At 46.7% G+C, this 13765-nt stretch overlaps 1 protein-coding gene across 1 annotated transcript in view; it reads left to right on the top strand.

The window, feature by feature from the left end:
- Window positions 1–1166: 1166 nt before the first annotated feature.
- Window positions 1167–13765, top strand: part of LOC130293516 (indolethylamine N-methyltransferase-like) — a 66980-nt gene continuing 54381 nt past the window's right edge. The window contains exon 1 of the mRNA XM_056542310.1: window positions 1167–1361. The gene's annotated coding sequence lies outside the window, so the exon portion shown is untranslated. The remainder of the gene's footprint in view (window positions 1362–13765) is intronic.

Raw genomic sequence — 13765 nt, 5'->3', positions numbered from 1 at the left:
AAAGGGACTGGATTCGGTTCAAGAAACATATCAAGGCAATCCAAATGTGAAACACAAAATAAAGCCTTTATACGTCTGTTTAAATAAAAAAAAATTAAAAAACAGGAAAAGTTATTGACTCGACTATAAGCCTAGGATGGGACAGACATCATCCCCCCATGTAATCATCCAGGCCCCTGTCATCATCCCCTCCCTTCATCATCACCGCCTGTCAATCCCTTCATCAGTGGTCTTCAACCTGCGGACCTCCAGAGGTTGCAAAACTACAACTCCCATCATGCTCGTAGAGCCATCGGCTGTCCAGGCATGCTGGGAGTTGTAGTTTTGAAACCTCTGGAGGTCCGCAGGTTGAAGACCACTGCGGCCTTTGTCATCATCACCCCCTGTCGATCCCTTCATCAGTGGTCTTCAACCTGCGGACCTCCAGATGTTGCAAAAGTACAACTCCCAGCATGCCCGGACAGCCATTGGCTGTCGCGAACATAAAATTTTCGGTTCCAACGCGAACTTCCGCAAAATTTTGCGAACCGGCGAACCGGGCGAACTGCCATTGACTTCAATGGGCAGGCAAATTTTAAAACACACAGGGACTCTTTCTGGGCACAATAGTGATTTAAAAGTTGTTTCAAGGGGACTAACACCTGGACTGTGGCGTGCTGGAGGGGGATCCATGGCAAAACTTCCATGGAAAATTACATAGTTGATGCAGAGTCTGGTTTTAATCCATAAAGGGCATAAATCACCTAACATTCCTAAATGGTTTGGAATAACATGATTTAGCCCCCTTTAGGCAGCACATAGAGCCCCCCTTTAGGCATCAGATAGTTAGAGCTCCCCTTTAGGCAGCACATAGATTCCCCCATATTAGGCAGCACATAGTTAGAGCCCCCCTTTAGGCAGCACATAGTTAGATCCCCCTTTAGGCAGAACATAGATTCCCCCATGTTAGGCAGCACATAGTTTGGAAGGGCAAGCTGTGCATAACTAGCTTGCCCCCTGACTGGTGACCAGTAAGAGGTTAAGAAATATACAGGCAAGGTTTTTAGTCCCCTCCCCCGCCTGTAAAACTTGCCAGTGGCTACAGTGGTATGTCCCATGGGTGGGGGGGGGGGGATGAGTGCACCAATCAGGGGTTTAATAGTTTCCCGGGCTTTCAGGGTCCCTCCCCTGGGTATTTATAGCTGTGGTGCCTCCCTTCCCCCTCAATCTGCCCAGGACCCGGAGTTTTGCCCTCCCTCCTTACCTTTTTTTTGTATCTCTGTTTATTGTAAGTCACAGCTTGGCGGTAAGAAGACGCTGAAAGCGGGGTCAACCCGGGGTAGACCTCCACACAGGACGGTGTGGCAGCACCTCTCGGGTTGGTAAGAAGCCATTTGGTGTCTTTGTTACAGTTAAATTGTTATTTATATAAGTAATTTTATAAATAAAGCTGTGGCCGATTCCCACCCACGGAAAAGTTAAATTGTTGTTGTGTCAGTTATTATTTAATTATTTATTGTAATAAGGGGGAGGGGTAGTTATAGCCTGCTAGGAGCTAATTGGGTCTCAACAGTCAGAGCTCCCCTTTAGACAGCACATAAGATTCCCCCAAATTAGGCAGCACATAGTTAGAGCCCCCCTTTAGGCAGCACATAGATTCCCCCCATGTTAGGCAGAACATAGTTAGAGCTCCCCTTTAGGCAGCACATAAGATTCCCCTATATTAGGCAGCACATAGTTAGAGCCCCCCTTGAGGCAGCACATAGGGGGATTTGAACCCAAGCATACATCTAATATCCACAGTTGCTAAAATGGACAGAGATGTCAGCAGAGAGTACCAGAAAAATTAGGCATGTACACATGGATGAAAAATTGGGTATTGTCGTAGCCGCAGCTGTAGCAGCGGCCAGAAAAATTGCAGCACCATAACAAGTGCAGCAGCAGAGGCCAGAAAAATTAGGCATGAACACATGGATGAAAATTTGGTATTGTCGCAGCCGCTGCTGTAGCAGTGGCCAGAAAATTTCTGTTTGTTTTGCCATGCAGAAAGTGCCCTAAAACATTGTGGCTTGAACCCTACTTTGTGGCGGATAAGTCACGCAAGTCTTCCGGCATTCAGAGTTCAAATACAGCAGCGTGTGGACCATTTTTAGCCCAAGGCAGCTCATCTGATCAGGCCTTGTTCAGTCAAATGTATCGCCCAGTGTCAGTCCCTTCGGGATCCATCCCTCATTCATCTTAAGAAAGGTGAGGTAATCCAGACTTTTTTGACCAAGGCGACTCCTCTTCTCAGTGACAATACCTCCTGCTGCACTGAAGGTCCTTTCTGACAGGACACTTGAAGCGGAACAGGACAGAAGTTCGAGCGCAAATTGGGATAGCTCAGGCCACAGGTCAAGCCGGCATACCCAGTAGTCAAGGGGTTCATCGCTCCTCAGAGTGTCGATATCTGCGGTTAAGGCCAGGTAGTCTGCTACCTTTCGGTCAAGTCGTTCTCTGATGGTGGACCCCGAAGGGCTGTGGCGATGCGTAGGACTTAAAAAGCTCTGCATGTCCTCCATCAACAGCACTTCTGTACAGCATCCTGTCCTTGCCGGCGTGTTCGTGGGAGGAGGATTACTTTCACCTCTTCCCCTGTTAGATCCCTGTTGTGCTGTGACATGACCCTTATACGCTGTGTACAGCATACTTCTTAATTTATTTTGGGCCTGCTGAATCCTTTCCGCCTTGCTGTAATGCGGTAACATGTCAGGCACTTTATGTTTATACCGGGGGTCTAGTAGCGTGGACACCCAGTACAGGTCGTTCTCCTTCATCCTTTTAATACGAGGGTCCCTCAACAGGTACGACAGCATGAAATACCCCATTTGCACAAGGTTGGATGACGAGCTACTCGTGTCCCGTTCCTCATCCTCAGTGATGTCAGGGAAGGTATCATCTTCTTCCCCCCAGCCACGTACAACACCACGGGAACCAGATAGGTGACAAAGAGCACCCTGGGATGCCTCCTCTGGTTGGTCTTCCTCCTCCTCTTCAAAGCCACATTCCTCCTCTGGCTGCTCTTCCTCACAATTCTCTTCCAGCGTTGCCGCAGGTCCAGCAAACGATGCTGATAAGGCTGTTTCTGGTGGTGATGGTGTCCACAACTCTTCCTCTTCACGCTCATCTACTGCCTCATCCAGCACTCTTCGCAGGGCACGCTCCAGGAAGAAAACAAACAGTATGATGTCGCTGATGGTGCCTTCGGTGCGATTGACCAGGTTTGTCACCTCCTCAAAAGGATGCATGAGCCTACAGGCATTGCACATGTGCCTCCAGTAACGTGGCAAAAAAATTCCCAGCTCCGCAGATGATGTCCTAGCACCCGGTCATACAAATATTTGTCGACGGCTTTTTCTTGTTGGAGCAGGCGGTCGAACATTAGGAGTGTTGAATTCCAATGTGTCGGGCTGTCGAAAATCAAGCGCCTCACTGGCATGTTGTTTCGCCGCTGGATATCTGACAAGTGCGCCTTGGCCATGTAGGAACGCCTGAAATGGCCACACACCTTCCTGGACTGCTTCAGGACATCCTGTAAGCCTTGTACAAGGCGTTGTACAATCAGATTACACACATGTGCCATGCACGGCACATGTGTCAACTTGCCCAACCTCTATGTCGCCAACAAATTTGTTCCATTGTCACAAACCACTTTGCCGATCTCCAGTTGGTGCGGAGTAAGCCACTGGTCCACCTGTGCGTTCAGGGCCGACAGGAGCGCTGGTGCGGTGTGACTCTCCGCTTTGAGGCAAGTCAACCACGAGATGGCGTGACACTACCGTATCCGGGATGTGGAATTGCACCTGGGGAGCTGGGGGTTGCCAGTGATGTGGAGCAAGACGCAGCAGTGGAAGAGGACTCGACCGAGGATGTTATGGAAGAGGATGGAGTAGAGGAGGTGGCAGCAGGCCTGCCTGCAAGTCGTGGCGGTCTCACCAACTGCTCTGCAGAGCCACGCATTCCATGCTTGGCAGCCGTCACCAGGTTTACCCAATGCGCAGTGTAGGTGATATACCTGCCCTGACCATGCTTTGCAGACCAGGTATCAGTGGTCAGATGGACCCTTGCCCCTACATTGTGTGCCAGACATGCCATAATTTCCTTTTGCACAATGGAGTAAAGGTTGGGGATTGTCTTTTGTGCAAAAATTTTTTGCCCGGATACCTTCCACTGCGGTGTCCAAATGGCTACAAATTTTTTAAAGGCATCAGACTCCACCAGCTTGTATAGTAAAAGCTGACGGGCTAGCAGTTCCGACAAGCCAGCTGTCAGACGCCGGGCTAAGGGATGACTTTGAGACATTGGCTTCTTGTGCTCAAACATCTCCTTGACAGACACCTGACTGTGGGCAGATGAGCAGGAACTGCTCAATGCGAGAGACGGAGAGGCAGATGGTTGAGAGGGGGCAAGGAGGGCAGCAGTGGTTGACCTGGCTGAAGATGCTGGACCAGGAGTGGGATGGCGGCTTTGACTTTGTGTGCTGCTTGTACTGACATATTGATCCCATAGGCGTTTGTGATGTGACATCATGTGCCTTCACAAAGCAGTTGTGCCTAGGTGGGTGTTGGACTTCCCACGACTCAGTTTCTTCTGGCACAGGTTGCAAATTGCCTTGCTGTTGTTAGAGGCAGACACACACAAAAAATGCCACACTGCTGAGCTCTGCGATGACAGCATTCTGGTGGTGGCAACAGCATGCGTTGATTGGCGTCCCGTCTGGCTGACCCCGGGTGCCGATGCATGCTGTCTGACTGTGCCACTAGCTCCTTGCGACGACCTCCCCCTGCTTCCAACTCGTCTCCTCCTCCTCTCTGTCTCCCCATCTGAACTTTCCCTAGCGGGCACCCACGTGGCATCCACGGACACATCGTCATCATCAACACCTTCACCGCTATATGACACCTCAAGAAAGGAAGCAGCAGCGGCTACAACATCCTTATCACACAGTACGTCCATGTGTGTAATGCTGCCTGACTGAGACATATCCCTGTTAACTACATACTCTGGCAATAATGGTAGTGCATCACTCATATCTTCAAACTAATGTGTAAATAACTCCTCTGATGGATCAAGTAAAGCTGCTGTGGTGCTAGTTTTGGTGGTGGTGGCAGGCGGGCAAGTGGTAGCATGAGAGGTGCCTGAAGCTAAGCTAGAGGAGGAGAAGGATGGTGCGTCAAGGTTCCGAGTGGAAGCTGTAGTAGATTGGGTGTCTTGTGATAGCCAGTCAACTAAGTCCTCAGAACTTTGGGGGTTCTAGGGCCAAAGGGAATCCCAGCACCACGACGGCCCCTGCTGGGTGGCCTTCCTCTGCCTGTCATTTTTTTGGTTAATTTTGCACAAGTGTCACACCAAATGTGATTTGCACTAGGGTGACAGAATTTGCCCTGCAGCAAAAAAAACTGGCAACTGTGACGTGAACTGACAGTGACTGGTTTTATTTAACAGCCAAAAAAGGTTTTTGTTTTTTTTATTTGCGCAACTGTCACACCAAATGTGATTTGCACTAGGGTGACACAATTTGCCCTGCAGGCAAAAAAAACTGGTAACTTTGACATGAACTGACAGTGACGACTGGTTTTAACAGCCAAAAAAGGTATTTTTTTTTACATTTGCACAACTGTCACACCTAATATGATTTGCACTAGGGGGACACAATTTGCCCTGCAGGCAAAAAAAACTGGCAACTGTGACGTGAACTGACAGTGACGACTGGTTTTATTTAACAGCCAAAAAAGGTATTTTTTTTTTCATTTGCACAACTGTCACACCTAATGTGATTTGCACTAGGGTGACACAATTTGCCCTGCAGGCAAAAGAACTGGCAACTGTGACGTGAACTGACAGTGACGACTGGTTTTATTTAACAGCCCAAAAAGTTTTTTTTTTAAATTTGCACAACTGTCACACCTAATGTGATTTGCACTAGGGTGACATAATTTGCCCTGCAGGCAAAAAAACTGGCAACTGTGACGTGAACTGACAGTGACGACTGGTTTTATTTAACAGCCAAAAAATTTTTTTTTTTTTATTTGCACAACTGTCACACCAAATGTGATTTGCACTAGTGTGACCATGAGCAAAAAAGCTTGCCAGCGGAGTTCCCCTTTTAAGCAGTGGTCCCCAAACAGGGTGCCTCCAGCTGTTGCAAAACACGGACTGATATATTTCAGCCCTTTGAACACTGTAGTAGTTAGTTGCTTTAAAGAAAAAAAGCTTGCCAGCGGAGTTCCCCTTTTAAGCAGTGGTCCCCAAATAGGGTGCCTCCAGCTGTTGCAAAACACACGGACTGATATCTTTCAGCCCTTTGAATACTGTAGTAGTTAGTTGCTTGAAGGAACTTGCGTTTTATACTGAAGTACCCCTTTTAACCAGCAGTTCCCTCCCAACCAGGGTGCCTCCAGCTGTTGCAAGACACACGGACTGATATCTTTCAGCCCTAAAAAGGGCTTTTTTGGGTGCTGTCCTTAAAGCAGATGTTACACTAGTGCTTTAGAAGTAAACTGGACCCTGAATACACCACCTAGCAGCAACCTAGCTATCGCTTTCCCTATATAGCAGGAGCAGCTTCTCTAACCCTCCGCTTCCTAAGCCTGCAGCATGCTGAATGAGGGTAAAATGGCGTCCGTGCAAGAGGTAGGAGGGTCTGGATGGGAGGGACTGCTGCTGATTGGCTGTAATGTGTCTGCTGACTCTGACTCACAGGGTCAAAGTTTACTGCAATGTTAAAATATAGGGGGCGGATCAAACTTCACATATGTTCGCCCAGCGATGCGAACGCGAACATGCTAAATTCGCCGGGAACTGTTTGCCGGCAAACAATTCGCAACATCTCTAATAATCACCCCCTGTCAATCCCTTCATCAGTGGTCTTCAATCTGCGGACCTCCAGATGTCGCAAAATTACAACTCCCAGCAGAAGAGGCTGTCTGGGCATGCTGGGAGTGGTAGTTTTGAAACCTCTGGAGGTCTGCAGGTTAAAGACCACTGATGAAGGGATTGACAGGCGGAGAGTTCACTCGAGTATAAGCCGAGGGGGGCATTTTCAGCACGAAAAATCGTGCTGACAAACTCTTCTTATACTCGAGTATATACGGTACCTTCTGACTGTAGTTATGTATTTAACAAGGGATACTTAGTGATGGGCCCCAGTGCAAAATCTGAAGGTCAACACATTTCATATGAACGTGCATGAATCTTAAAAGTGACAGAAAGTACAGGTGCACAGCCTCTTTGAGGTGCACCAGAAACTGTTGCCGCCTGCAACTGCACAGCAGAGGAAGTCTGGAGCCTGCAGCAGGGAGGGGGAGCTTAGTGAGCAACTCAGCTAAGGTATGAAGCTAGACCTGCCAACCAAGCAAAATAGATGACCAAGGGCGATTAATACGACTTCTGTAGGGGCTGATAATTAGTCATGGTCATGGCAGCTCTAGTAAAAATAGGCATGTTAGTCCATATACTGTTATGCCTAATGACTCCCCATATCTAAACAGAAGTAGATACCCATTTCATCCATATATATACCGTATTTTTCGCCGTATAAGACGCACTTTTTCTTCCACAAAACTGGAGGGGGGGGAAAGTTGGTGCATCTTATACGGCGAATACACACCTATCGCGGCGGTCCCTGCGGCCATCAACGGCCGGGACCCGCGGCTAATACAGGACATCACCGATCAAAGCTGACCGCCGCATCTGAAGGGAAAGTGACACTAACCCGGCTGCTCAGTCGGGCTGATCGGGACCACCGCGGCGTCCCGAACAGCTTACAGGACACCGGGAGGGACCTTACCTGCCTCTTCGGTGTCTGCTCCTTGCTGGGATCCCCTGCATGGCCGGCGCTCTCCTTCGACGCCATCACGTCGTCACGCACGCCGTCCCGTCATCCAATAGGAGCGGCCTGCGTAGCGACATGATGACGGCGACGGAGAGCGTGGATCCCGGGGAAGAAGACGTCCGAAGCGCCGGGGACACCAGGGGGACGCGGCAACAGCGATGGAGTGACATCCAGGGCAGCGGGGACCAGCTGTGACGGGTCCGGAGCGGTGGGGACACGTGAGTATTACCTCCTATACCAGTGGTCTTCAACCTGCGGACCTCCAGATGTTGCAAAACTACAACTCCCAGCATGCCCGGACAGCCAACGGCTGTCCGGGCATGCTGGGAGTTGTAGTTTTGGAACATCTGGAGGTCCGCAGGTTGAAGATCACTGTTGGGTTCAGAATCTTTTTTTTTCTAGATTTTGCACCTTTAAAATTGGGTTCGTCTTATATGCCGGTGCGTCCTATAGGGCGAAAAATATGGTAACTGATTCTGATTTCTCCGGTGCACATCACAGGGGAAGCTGCTTGCAGGAGGAGGTGGAAGTGCAGGAATCATGAAAAGGTGGAGCCATTCAATCCTGGTGCCTTATAAAGTACAGACACTCCAGAAGTCTAACCAGCCTCAGGACCTTGTGTGCAGTGTTGTCCCCACATAAAAAAAAATCTTCATATTGACTAGCAGGCCATCAGAAATCTGCCCATTAGATCAATAGAAGAATATTATAATGGCTTTGAAAAAGGGGACCAACTAAACCCCAGTCACTAAATGTTTCTCCATTGAGGATGGCTTAAAGGGGTACTTAATTTTTTTAATCAACTGGTGCCAGAAAGTTAAACAGATTTGTAAATTACTAGTACTTATTAGCTGCTGAATACTTCAGAGGTAATTTTTTTTTTTTTTTGGAACACAGTGCTCTCTGCTGACATCTCTGTCCATTTTAGGAACTGTCCAGAGCAGCATATGTTTTCTATGGGGATTTTCTCCTACTCTTAACAGTTCTTAAAATGGACAGAGGTGTCAGCATAGAGCACTGTGGTCATGATGTCAGCAGAGAGCTCTGTGTTCCAAAAATAAAATAATTTCCTCTTTAGTATTCAGGAGCTAATAAGTACTGGAAGAATTAAGATTTTTTTTATAGAAGTAATTTACAAATCTTTTTAGCTTTCTGGCACCAGTTGATAAAAAAAAAAAGTTTTCCAACGGAGTACCCCTTTAAGCAGCTAACTCATAGGTAGGTGACTAGCTCCAATATGGTTAATCAAAAATAATCTAATAATAGTTAACTTTGTACCATAGTATACTATCAAGTAAAATGTTGAGCATTCTTCCAGCCTAAAAAGAACTTTTGAATATTCAAGTTTTGGGTCTCAGTGCTGAAACAAATACTGTTATAAGTACAGTAACCCCCCGACATGCGATGGCCCCAACATATGATCAATTCGGCATGCGATGGCCTCTCAGATGTCAGCATCGACATACGATGCTTTCATATGTTGGGGCCATCGCAAAATGCTTAAGCTGCTGTCGGATAGCAGTTTAAGCATCCCGGACAGGTTCACTTACCTATCCCTGCTGCTCCGGGTCTACTCAGGGGTCCGAGCCTCGCTTTCCAGCGTCATTATTACGTAGCTGCGCACGCCGTCCCCGGCGCACTAACGTAATAATGTCACCAGAAAGTGAGGCCCCTACTCCGGTGAAGATGCAGAAGACGCCGGAAGACCCAGAAGAAGACGCTGGAGCAGCGGGACAGCATCGGGAGCCCCTGGGAGACCATCGGGAGTGGTGAGGATGTGGTCCGGAGCGGCGGGGACAGGTGAGTATTTAATGCACTTTTTACATTGCACGGATCCCGCAACATACAATGGAATCGACAAACGATGGGTCATTTGGAACGAATTACCATCGTATGTTGAGGGACCACTGTATAAGGATGGACACAAATATCATGTAAAATGGTCTTACAAAGTAAAAAATTTAAGAATTTAATAGTACCCCAGGACATTTTGTCAGGCTGCAGTGGAGGAAATGTAGTGGTACAGTGTGCCCATGTAAATTATGAGAAATCATGTCACGTTGGTCTACCATTTGTCGTAGCAAATTCGACTAGTACCCCGAGGGTACAAGTTTTTGTCTTACATCTTGGAACTCAAGGCCTCCTTACTGTTGATGTGTAGCACCCCCTGAAATCAGCATAACTGGTTGGGAGACCTGAAGAGTATAATACACTGCCTCCACCCTGTCCCTTTGAACAATTAGATTGTTTGCACCTTTTCACACTTCTTAAAGGGGTACTCCACTGGAAAACTGTTTTTTTTATCAACTGGTGCCAGAAAGTTAAACAGATTTGTAAACGACTTCTATTAAAAAATGTTATCCCTTCCAGTACATATCAGCTGCTGTATGATCCACAGGAAGTTCTTTTTTTAATTTCCTTTCTGCCTGACCACAGTGCTCTCTGCTGACACCTCGGTTCATTTTAGGAACTGTCCAGAGTAGGAGCAAATCCCCATAGCAAACCAATCCTGCTCTGGACAGTTCCTCACTTGGACAGAGGCGTCAGCAGAGAGCACTGTGGTCAGACAGAAAGGAAATTAAAAAAGAAAATAACTTCCTGTGGATCATACGGCAGCTGATAAGTACTAGAAGGATTAAGATTTTTTAATACAAGTAATTTTCAAATCTGTTTAACTTTCTTTTACCAGTTGATTTAAAAAAAATATTTCCACCAGAGTACCCCTTTAACCCCTTAAGGACTCAGGGTTTTTCCGTTTTTGCACTTTCGTTTTTTCCTCCTTACCTTTTAAAAATCATAACCCTTTCAATTTTCCACCTAAAAATCCATATTATGGCTTATTTTTTGCGTCGCCAATTCTACTTTGCAGTGACATTAGTCATTTTACCCAAAAATGCACGGCGAAACGGAAAAAAAAATCATTGTGCGACAAAATCGAAAAAAAAACGCCATTTTGTAACTTTTGGGGGCTTCCGTTTCTACGCAGTGCATATTTCGGTAAAAATGACACCTTATCATTATTCTGTAGGTCCATACGGTTAAAATGATACCCTACTTATATAGGTTTGATTTTGTCGCACTTCTGGAAAAAATCATAACTACATGCAGGAAAATTTATACGTTTAAAAATGTCAACTTCTGACCCCTATAACTTTTTTATTTTTCCACGTACGGGGCGGTATGAGGACTCATTTTTTGCGCCGTGATCTGAAGTTTTTATTGGTATGATTTTTGTTTTGATATGACTTTTTGATCACTTTTTATTCATTTTTTAATGTTATAAAAAGTTACCAAAATACGCTTTTTTGGACTTTGGAATTTTTTTGCGCGTACGCCATTGACCGTACGGCTTAATTAATTATATATTTTTATAGTTCGGACATTTACGCACGCGGCGATACCACATATGTTTATTTATTTTTTTTTTTTACACTGTTTTATTTTTCTTATGGGAAAAGGGGGGTGATTCAAACTTTTATTAGGGAAGGGGTTAAATGACCTTTATTAACACTTTTTTTTTACTTTTTTTTTGCAGTGTTATAGGTCCCATAGGGACCTATAACACTGCACACACTGATCTCTCATCCTGATCACAGGCGTGTATCAACACGCCTGTGATCAGCATTATCGACGCTTGACTGCTCCTTCCTGGATCTCAGGCACGCAGCAGTCATTCGTCGATCGGACACCGAGGAGGCAGGTAAGAGCCCTCCCGGTGTCCGATCAGCTGTTCGGGACGCCGCGATTTCACCGCGGCGGTCCCGAACAGCCCGACTGAGCAGCCGGGATACTTTCAGTTTCACTTTAGAAGCGGCGGTCAGCTTTGACCGCCGCTTCTAAAGGGTTAATACCGCACATCGCCGCGATCGGCGATGTGTGGTATTAGCCGCGGGTCCCGGCCGTTGATTAGCGCCGGGACCCACGCGATATGATGCGGGATCGCGGCGCGATCCCGCTTCATATCGCGGGAGCCGGCGCAGGACGTAAATATACGTCCTGCGTCGTTAAGGGGTTATGGTTAGGGTCACACACAGCGTATACGCAACGTATTTCACGGGGCACGAAATCGGATGCACAGCATGAAATACTCTGGGTAATCTTCTATGAGCAGACACACAGGGCTACCTGACGTCAACCCTGAGTGTGCAGTGAGGATTGGAGAGGGGCACGCACGTCAGTCACGTCAGAGTGCTGGTCATGCCTCCAAACCTTACTCCGCACACAGGGCTGCTGCCGGGTAGCTTCATGTGTCTGCTCATAGGAGAATATGCAACACATTTCCTGCTGTGCAGCATATTTTGTGCAGGGTAATATAAATTGTGTATACGCTACGTGTGACCCTACCCTAATAGAGGAAATACATTTGTTGCAGATTCATCATTAAACATCTGAAAACATTAAATAGTTTTGTTTGTTTTCTAGAAATGTTTTAGACTAGTTGTAGTCATTTTCATTTTGCTGCCATTCATGTACTTTACAGCCTGCAGTTAAGAATTATAAGCTTAGAACCATGTAGAAGCACATCAAAGGCTCCGATTAATAAAAAAAGGAAGCCACAGAAAACAATGGCTGTGCCAAAACTGTTTTATTAGCAGTTTTATTATACTGATATTATATAAAATATTGATATATGGCTATATCCATGACCTGAATCGTGTTTGTAAACTTTATGTATTCTTGCAAACTTTTTGTAAGGTAAGGTGTAGAATAAAAAGGATAATCCACTTTTATACAAACTAAAATATAAAATATTGGATCCTCTTACACTTTGCTGAACTAAGTTTAAGGGGAATATGTCAGCAGAATAGCTGTTAGCGTATACAAGCAAACTGTACCTTTTCTAGAGAGGATGGTAGTAGTCAAACTTATAAAATTTATTTTTTTATTTCTCAGCTAAGTTTCAAGGAGGCAGGGAGAGCTGTTTTTATATATTTATTTAGGTGCAGAATCAGGACTTAAAGGGTAGCTCCCACCATCACTTTTTTTTTTCTGTCCCTGCCTATTACCCATCTATCCCTAACCCCCTCCCTGCCTTTAATTTTTTGTCACTGATGCCTGCTGGGGCCGGCACTTCCGCCCGTAGTTCACCTATACAGGGTGCCTCCAGCTGTTTCCCCACTGCAACTCCCAGCTTGCCCTGACATCTATTGGGAAACTGGAGGCATACTGTATAGGTGAACAGTATACATAATACAGTGAACATAATACTTTACCTTGCCCCAGAGCCTGCACGCGTCCTCTTCCTTCAAAGCGCTCACTCCCGCCTGTCTGATTGACAGGCGGGAGTGAGCACAGCAGTGATTGAATTTAGACTCGTTGCCAGGCTTCAACGAGTCGAAATTCAGTGGTGACGTCCCAACATTTCATGAAAATTTTGAAAATTTAGCATTTTTCTAACTTTGAAGCTCTCTGCTTGTAAGGAAAATGGATATTCCAAATAAATTATATTTTTATTCACATATACAATATGTCCACTTTATGTTGGCATCATAAAATGGACAATGGACCACTGTAACAGTGGTCACCAAACTGTGACCCTCCAGATGTTGCAAAACTACAACTCCCAGCATGCCCAGACAGCGGGAGTTGCAGTCCGGCCTTCCTAGTGGTTGCCACAGTAAAGATCACTTTACTTTCACTATCATTTCTCCCCCCCCCCCCCCCCCCACTGTCGATTCCCTACCTGAGCCGTGATCTCCGCTGGATGTCTGCGATGATCGCCGGGCCCCACGCATCTTCTCCTCAGGTACAGGCCTCCATCTTCTTCCACCCCCCCCCCCCGTTCTGCCCGACATCCAGGGGTGGGCAGAATGGGGGGTTTCCATGGCAACTCCCTCTCCTGCGCTGCCATTGGTCAGAACTCAGTTCTGACTAATGGCAGGGGATAGGAGGAGATCGCAGCACTGCGACCTC

Source organism: Hyla sarda, chromosome 10 (genome assembly GCF_029499605.1).
Source record: "Hyla sarda isolate aHylSar1 chromosome 10, aHylSar1.hap1, whole genome shotgun sequence".
Classification (NCBI taxonomy): domain Eukaryota; kingdom Metazoa; phylum Chordata; class Amphibia; order Anura; family Hylidae; genus Hyla; species Hyla sarda.
This window is presented reverse-complemented; position numbering and strand designations above follow the sequence as displayed.